This window comes from Sinohyriopsis cumingii, unplaced genomic scaffold (assembly GCF_028554795.1).
Source record: "Sinohyriopsis cumingii isolate HCF-2022 unplaced genomic scaffold, ASM2855479v2 utg001825l, whole genome shotgun sequence".
Lineage (NCBI taxonomy): Eukaryota > Metazoa > Mollusca > Bivalvia > Unionida > Unionidae > Sinohyriopsis > Sinohyriopsis cumingii.
The window spans coordinates 408608-416904 of record NW_028316064.1 but is presented as its reverse complement, the minus strand read 5'-3'; the positions used below and the strand labels follow the sequence as shown (position 1 = coordinate 416904).

Genomic DNA, 8297 nt, shown 5'->3' with positions numbered 1-8297 from the left:
TGACGTTTAGTGTAATGATAATGATTCATGCACTAAAGCTATACCATATCATTTTTATATTCAAAATAATCCTGAGACGAGCCAATCATACTACAGTTTGATTAGTATGAATTCGGACAATATGTCTCAATAAAAAACAAAATGATTTTAGGTAACCATGTGGTAAATCTCAGTAATTCGTACACCTACCGGAGTATCGTTAATGTAAGGATCAAGGATGCATTAGTTTCATTATTATTTAATACATTCACTGAGAGTTCTGGTTATTAGCTGACTTTATAATACTTTAGTAAATATTTACTCTTCACAGTTGAAAAAATGAGCAAGGGAAAGAGAAAGCAGGAGAGAGAGAGAGAAAGAGAGAGGGAGAGAGAGAGAGAGAGAGGGGCGGGGTGGGTTTGGAGGGGGCATTTAATGAGCCTATGAGCAAATATTCAAATTTGAAGATCACATAAAATTGCCAAAGATGGATTAGATCCGCAAAACTAATCTTATTAGTCTCTTTACAGAAAATCATTATTATAATATTTATAATACTAATGATGATGATTGTTTTTAAAAGTAATAGTTGTAGTAGTAGCAGCAGCCGCACTACTAGTAGTAGTAATGCAAATTTAAGAATGCATGTGGATTGCAACAATTTAAATCTCTTTTCAGATCTTTCTGGCCGACGTCTATGAATACAACTGGAGGTTTGTCTGCAATGCAGGTTATTTGCACTAGGTGACCTGTTAAATAAAATCCATTATGAATGAAAAGTAATGAAATCTGACATACTCTTACGCTGAAGTGAACACGTTTATGGATACGATAGGCTCAGAACTGAATATTCGCTTCAAAGACATAATTTTATGTTAGACAAAAACAAGTAAAAACACAGGTATTGAAGAGAAGGTCACTGGTGCCTAGATTCATGTACTAAATATTAAAATAATGCAATGAACATTCTGATACATTTCAATCTAAACATGATATATACAGCTGGCGCCTTTCCAGTAGCAGGATCCATTTTGCTGTTGTAGCCTGTAAACAATTATAATTAGCGTAACAATACAGGTCATTGTGAATCACAGTTATATCGCGAAGGGAAACAACGCTACGGTAAACAGAATGGCTATCATCCAAGGACCTAACACGACTCGAGTTGAAGGTTTCCAGCGAGAAAAACATGTAAATATTAGAATAGTTATTCTCTGTTATCAATGTTTGCTTGAGATGGTTAAAGATTATATAAGGTTATATATATATATATATATATATATATATATATATATATATATATATATATATATATATATATATATATATATATATATATATATATGTATATATATATATGTATATATATATATATATATATATATATATATATATATATATATATATATATATATATATATATATATATATATATATATATATATATATATATATATGTAACTCTTGGTACTTGCTTTTATTTAAGTTTCGTAATGTGTATTCATGGTTATAAATTTTATTTGTTTACGTAACATGATGATGCGAAAAACGCAAATTGCATAGCAAAAAAATAATAGATGTATATATGTGTTGACATTTATTTAAAATAATCTTAATAACAATAATAATAATAATAATAAGACTAAAAATTGCACCGACGAGGCAAATTCTCCGTGATTGGCGTGATTTAGAAGTTTCAGGAATAATTGTATAACTTCACATTGCCTGCGTTAGGTCACGTGAATAGGCCCATGGACTTGCTAAAGAACATTTCAGATCCATATTATCTCATTAATGAGGGGAAGGTGGAAATCGGTTTTGGTTCGGTTGCTATTTAGACGACGTTCTTGCAAGGTTAATCACTCTGATGCAATATTAACGTAAATATTTCATTAGTTTCATTCTAACTCTGTTATCCTGAATTCAATTTTTTCTAGATGTTTTATAAAGGAATTCGAAAACAGACTGATAATATATTTAATGAAACCATGCATGACCAGTGAAGTAAATTGCCAACAGTAGTTTGGTATATTACATTATGATGAAAGTTTATTAAAAATCTAATTCAAACTGGATCAGTTGTTCATGGAAGATGGCGACAATACGAATATAGGTTCCACAGCGTTTTAATGTGAAACCAACCAATGCAATAACATCCAGACTATCATTTGAAAAGAAAATGTCCCAAGAAATGCTTCTGCATAGTTTGGTTTAAAATAGCTCATTGCCAAAAAGAGAAATGAAAACTCGTTTCATATAAATTTGCTGCATATTCCACACCGTTACTACAATAGTCAACCCAATTTACGCAGTAATGTCCCTTCTAAAATGCGAGTTTTGTTACAAACCGACAAAATGTTGTTTGGTTTTGAAATATTTCTTTAGTCATAACTCTTATTGGTTTCATAAGGTCAGGATTGTCTTTTTGTTTTATGAGGTTAGAAGCTTTAATTGATCTTTGACTTATCACCCATTCCCCCAATTTTTCTTACCTTATGAATCAGCATTTCGCTGCCAAAATAAAACGAGCAGCCAGGGCTAAGTGACCTTAGTCATCCTTCACCTAAACGTAAACAAGGCAAGAAGGCTTCAGGCCCCAGTCATTATTTTGACAAGACTACATAAAATAAAATAATCGCTATAGCGTTACATTCTTAAATTGTAAATACAATGCATATTTACCATCCGTGTCCTATATGATGTTTATATTTTTCAAACACAAATTTATTTGTTATCTAATTACGTGAAAATGGAGCAAATCATTTGATCAAACAATATTTGTATAACTCGTATCCATAAATTAAATCAATCTTGGGAAACGGAAAATGCCTGAGGTGAAGTGTGTTGTTTGATCTTCAGTATATTTTTAAAAACAACAGACCCATATCACCAGTTTGACAGAATTAGGCAAAGAAATAACTTGGTTTTGTCTGAAAACAATTAGACTATTTCTCGTTGTACATGCGTACAACGTTATATAGGGTGAATGTGTTTTTCCAGGTAAGCGACTGTATTAACATGTACCTAGCCACAGATTACTTGTGTCGGTATCATGACTAACATGAGGTGCAGGGGTATTCTACCCCGACTTGTACTCACTCTCCTATGGATTTAAGTAAGACGAATCCCGAAACACCACACTGGTCATTTTTTGGATCACGTCAAGGAGTATACACTCTCCTTTATTATCCAGCCATAGGGGTAATTGCTAAATTGACATTCCATTTATTTGATAGGCGAAACTTATTCGGTTTGTACTGTGTTATCGCGTAATAATGTTTATTACACCGCAGATTTTTTAAAGTAATATCATATATATAGAAATTGTGCATAAACTATTATGTCCCATTTGGTTTTATTATAGCTGTGTATGTGAATCTGTAGCTGCGTCTGCGTCTGTGTGTCTGTGTTGGAAGCTGTGACTGTGTTGGAAGCTGTTTCTGACTGTGTTTGAAGATGATTGTGACTGTGTTCGTAGCTGACTGTTCGTAGTTGACTATTATGGTAGCTGACCGTGTCTGTAGCCGTGAATGTATATGAAATGTTTTTGTGAATATAACTAGAGCAGTCCGAAGCTGTACGATGCAGTCTAACGTTTCATGGAGTCATCTGGAGCTTCCAGAACAAAGCTGTCTCTTGTGATAACATTATTATGAATCTTAGTCGTGATAAGATTGTTGTGAATCTTAGTCGTGATAAGATTGTTGTGAATCTTAGTCATGATAAGATTATTTTGAATCTTTAGTTGCGTCAAAGATTATTGTGAATCTTTAGGTGTCAAAGATTATTTTGAATCTTTAGTTGTGTCAAAGATTATTTTGAATCTTCTGTTGTATCAAGATTATTTTGAATCTTGAGGTGTGTTAAGAGTATTTTGAATCGTGTGTAAGATTATTTTTGAATCTTTATAATTTTGTTCTTGTTGAACAACGTACTGTTTAAGGGGTATGTGCAGCCCATGAGGGTTCTTGGATCTGCACTTCATTTTATTCAATATTTGTTTCGTTTTTTTTTCAATTGTATTTTTACATCATATATTTATCATTATTAACTCATTCATAAATTTCCATCTTTCTTACATTGTGTTTGGCTTGTTCATTTCGTCCAAAAACCCACTCGGTTACAATTCTGTGACAACCAGAAATTTGTCTAGGCGAATTAGAAGGATATCTACTTACGTCACTGGATCATGTTTTATGGGTTATTTTAGCGAGTGGGGCTAACAAGCCATGCATAGTGGAACACGATTTGCGTTTAAGACTGACATATTGTGTCAATCTCACAGTATTAAATTAACAGCATGTGGTTCAAATATCTTCAGTATGCACAAGTGAGAAACATAAATTTAGGATTGTACTAAGTGCGAACCTTGACATGAACAATTTTAAAAGACATAACAATATTTTTGTTAAGAAATGAATGGCATATCCCTGAGTGCCTCAAAATAAATTCATACAACCATTTGTTTTACAAATTGACAGATGAGATTGAAAAACAAACCGTTAGGTTGATACAGATAAGTAATCATAGGTCAATAATGGTCTCAGTGCATCTTATTATTATAATCAATACACTACGTCAGCTAATTAAACTAAATAAAGGTCTGAAATTAACAAATTAGTATATATTTGAATTAATTTAAAACTGCAATGTTCAATACAAAATCTGTTTGGACTGCGAGGTTATAAAGGAATAGAGAATGATGGGCCCAACGGGTGAATGGGGCACATACAAATACAATTACATAGATGCAAATATATTAATTGTTCCGATGTTATTGAACTTCTCTACGGTTGCCTTGGACGAACTGAATTGTAACATAAAAGCTGCAAATACATGCAATCATCTATCTCTGTCTGTGTCTTTGCCTGTGTGTATGTATATCTGTCTCTCTTAATATGTACACTCTAGCATGATTTGACCTATTTATTAGGTCCAAATAAATTATGGGCTTATTTGGACCTAATGCCAGGCTGATTCAGACCATTTGAATTATTACCAAGTTTCATGATGGATTTAAAAGTGATATTTACATTTGTTTAAAATATGATATTTCTCATTATTTGCAAGGTATCCTGTCCATTTAGTACGTACGTATGGAAGATGGAGGGCAACCCAGATGCGTACGCTTGCGTATGGGTGTATCTAGTGATAATGTACGTACACTGCTGTAAGGTTTTCGTTTCCAATATTGAAGCAAAACGCATACCGAATTCGAGCAATTGACAAAAATAAAATACAGCAATGCATACAATTTGAAAAGATGCAATTGTCGCCAGAATATTCTGTTCAAAAAATTATTAATTTTGGACACAGGGATACAACCACGCTCTTTTTGTCTGACTCGCGATGTGTCGGCTAATTCTGCGAATAGCTTTGAAAAGATGTAATGTTTATCCATCTTGCTATAGAAATGAAATATATTATTTTGGACTGTTTGTGTCAGCAGTTCAGTCGAGTAATAAGGTCAGGTTTATAGCTAGTTTGACAAAATTCAACGTAAGCTACTAACAAGCTAATGTCAAGGAGCAAATGTGCACCACTTCTAACTACCTTCTCTCCAGTCGACCTTCCTGACATGTTTGCAAATTTCTTCCGTGGCAAAGTACAAACCATTAGAGATAAGCTTGACACCAAAATTTCAATTGATTCGACGTCATCATACAGTTGGGACAGAGATTTTGAGCGGCAACCAATAGCAGCATTTGAACCTTTCTCTATGGATTCCGCACGTACAATCCTGATGAAGAGTGCACCAAAGTCATGTGAACTTGATCCAATTCCAACATCACTGCTGCTTGAGTGCTTAGATCTAGTGTTGCCTTCACTAATTGATCTTTTGAATACCTCTCTCTCAACCGGAGAATTCCAATCAGTTTGCAAAACTGCAATGGTAATGCCTCTGCTAAAGAAACTAACACTAGACCATAACGATTGAAAGAACTATCACCCAGTTAGTAATCTCCCATTCATATCAAAATCTTAGGAAAGGTTGTTCTATCCCAGCTTGTATCTCATCTGAATTCAAATATTCTCTTTAGCAATGTACAATCTGCATATCGCCCTTGCCAGAGTACTGAAACTACTCTTCTAAAAGTAGTTAATGACATCCTCTCTGATTTGGATAGCGGAAAGATTACAGTTCTCACCCTCCTTGATTTGTCTGCAACATTTGACACAATAGACCATGCTATATTATTTCACCGTCTCCAGCATGTATTTTGGCATTCATGATACAGCCTTACTGTGGTTCAAGTCCTACTTTGTCAACAGGACACAAATTCTGTCTTTATATGGAACACACTCCAGCCCAGTTAATCTATATTATGGTGTTCCACATAGGTCTGTTTTTGGACCTGTTTTCTTCATTCTTTACACTCAGCCGCTCTTAAGTGTCATAGACCATCATTCAATATCTCACCAATTGTACGATGATGACACCCAAATATACAAATCTAGCCACCCAACTGAAGTTGATGCTACAATCCAAGGTATAGAGATGTGCATTTCTGATGTGAAATCATGGATGACATGTAACAAGCTGCAGATGAATGATGATAAAACTGAGGCCACCCTGATCACAACACACAGACTTTCTCATTCTTTACCTTAATCAACAAATGTCAGTAAAACCAACATTAAATTCAAATAATCAGTACGAAACCTAGGTGTTACTCTGGACACGACTCTCACATTGCACCAACATGTCATGAACAAATACAAGGTTGCATATCTTGAGCTGAGACGCGTCAGCTCCATTCGCAAATATATTTCAGTTGATGCCACTAAAACACGTGTATGTTCATTAGTACTTTCAAGACTGGACTATTGTAACTCAGTTATGTCTGGTTCATCTCAATATCTACTCCAGAAACTTCAAATAGTTCAAAACACAGCTGGTCTGATCATACTTAGGGTAACACGATCACAGGTCTGCTCTGTACCCTACACTGGCTATCCATTCGATCCATAATCAAACACAAAATGTGTTCTCTTTGCTAAGTTTCACTGACGGGCTCTAGTCCACTATACCTATTAGACCTCACCCATGTGTACACTCAGCAAGATACTTACGCTCCTCTTCTGACAATCGTATACTCATTATTCCCACTATGAAAGCAAAGTCATATGGGCAGCGTTCTTTTGCATACCAGGGCCGAGCAACATGGAATGAATTGCCCACTGAACTTAGACACAAAGTCACAGTGATCCCATTCAAGAGATCTCTTAAAACTCACTTATTTCGACTGCAAGAACAAACTTAAAGACCTAACAATGTTTCCTACCCAAAATATTTTCAGCATGTTCTTTTTATGCTTTCTAATTTCATGGTGTTTGTTTTTTAATCATATCATTATATATATGTTTTTATGTTATAGGTGTTGTCTAATGTTGTAAAGCGCTTAGAGCTTCTAAAGATTAGGCGCTATACAAAGTTCTCATTATTATAGTTATTATTATTATTATTATTATTACTATTATTATCATTATTATTATTATTAAAAATGCCAATACATGGCAAGAGATATTAAGCAAACTAAAACGATCTTGTTAAACAGTTAGTAAAGTTCAACATTTTGCAAAAAATAAGCTATTACGTGGAAGAGAAAAACAAGGAATATGATGGAATGTGTTTACAACGTCTTGTTGATGGGGAAAAATTACTACAGAATTTAGAGACAGACTATACGCCGAGGAATTTGCTGAGAATTTTTTTCTCTTGCGGCAAGTAGACATGTTGGGTAGCAGACGATTTTGTACGTGTGGGACAACTTCTTGCAAATTTGGAAACTTGGATTAAAATACAGTTTTGGTTTCATATACACATTGCTATCTTTTTTATAATGTATTTATTTGCATGATTCTAAAGGATGCATAGTAAATCGAATTTTCTTGGTTACAGGTTCAAGAAGGTCCTGGAGTGGGTATTCGATGCTAAATGTGGGATATTTTTGTACACTTTATGAATATCACTTTTCTTAATCAATGTACGATTCTTTTTTTCTGGATAAAAATGGATTTTTGACCCAAAATAGCACGTGATCAAATGTTTACAGAAATGACGTATCGTTGTGCAGAATTACCCGACGCGCAGAATAGGCCGACATGGCGGTACGCATAAGAAACGGGTGTGTGTGTGAAACCTCGATAATAATTTGTCTAATACGTAACCTATTCGAATGCAGTCAGCGTTGAAACTTTAGCGGACACTAGACAAACTTTTTAAAGTTGTGCAGCTTATTTCTTTGATGCAGCCAGATATTTAACATAGGTGTAGTATCAGTTTTATGAAACACGTTAATATTATTAATGCGTGA

General features: G+C 34.2%; 1 long non-coding RNA gene across 1 annotated transcript; it reads right to left on the bottom strand.

Moving 5' to 3' along the window:
* Positions 1-883: 883 nt before the first annotated feature.
* LOC149771481 (uncharacterized) lies at positions 884-3375 on the bottom strand. The gene is made up of 2 exons (XR_016418269.1): positions 2472-3375; positions 884-1023 (listed from the first exon to the last, which is right to left on the bottom strand). It is a non-coding gene; the product is annotated as an uncharacterized LOC149771481 (long non-coding RNA).
* Positions 3376-8297: the final 4922 nt, after the last annotated feature.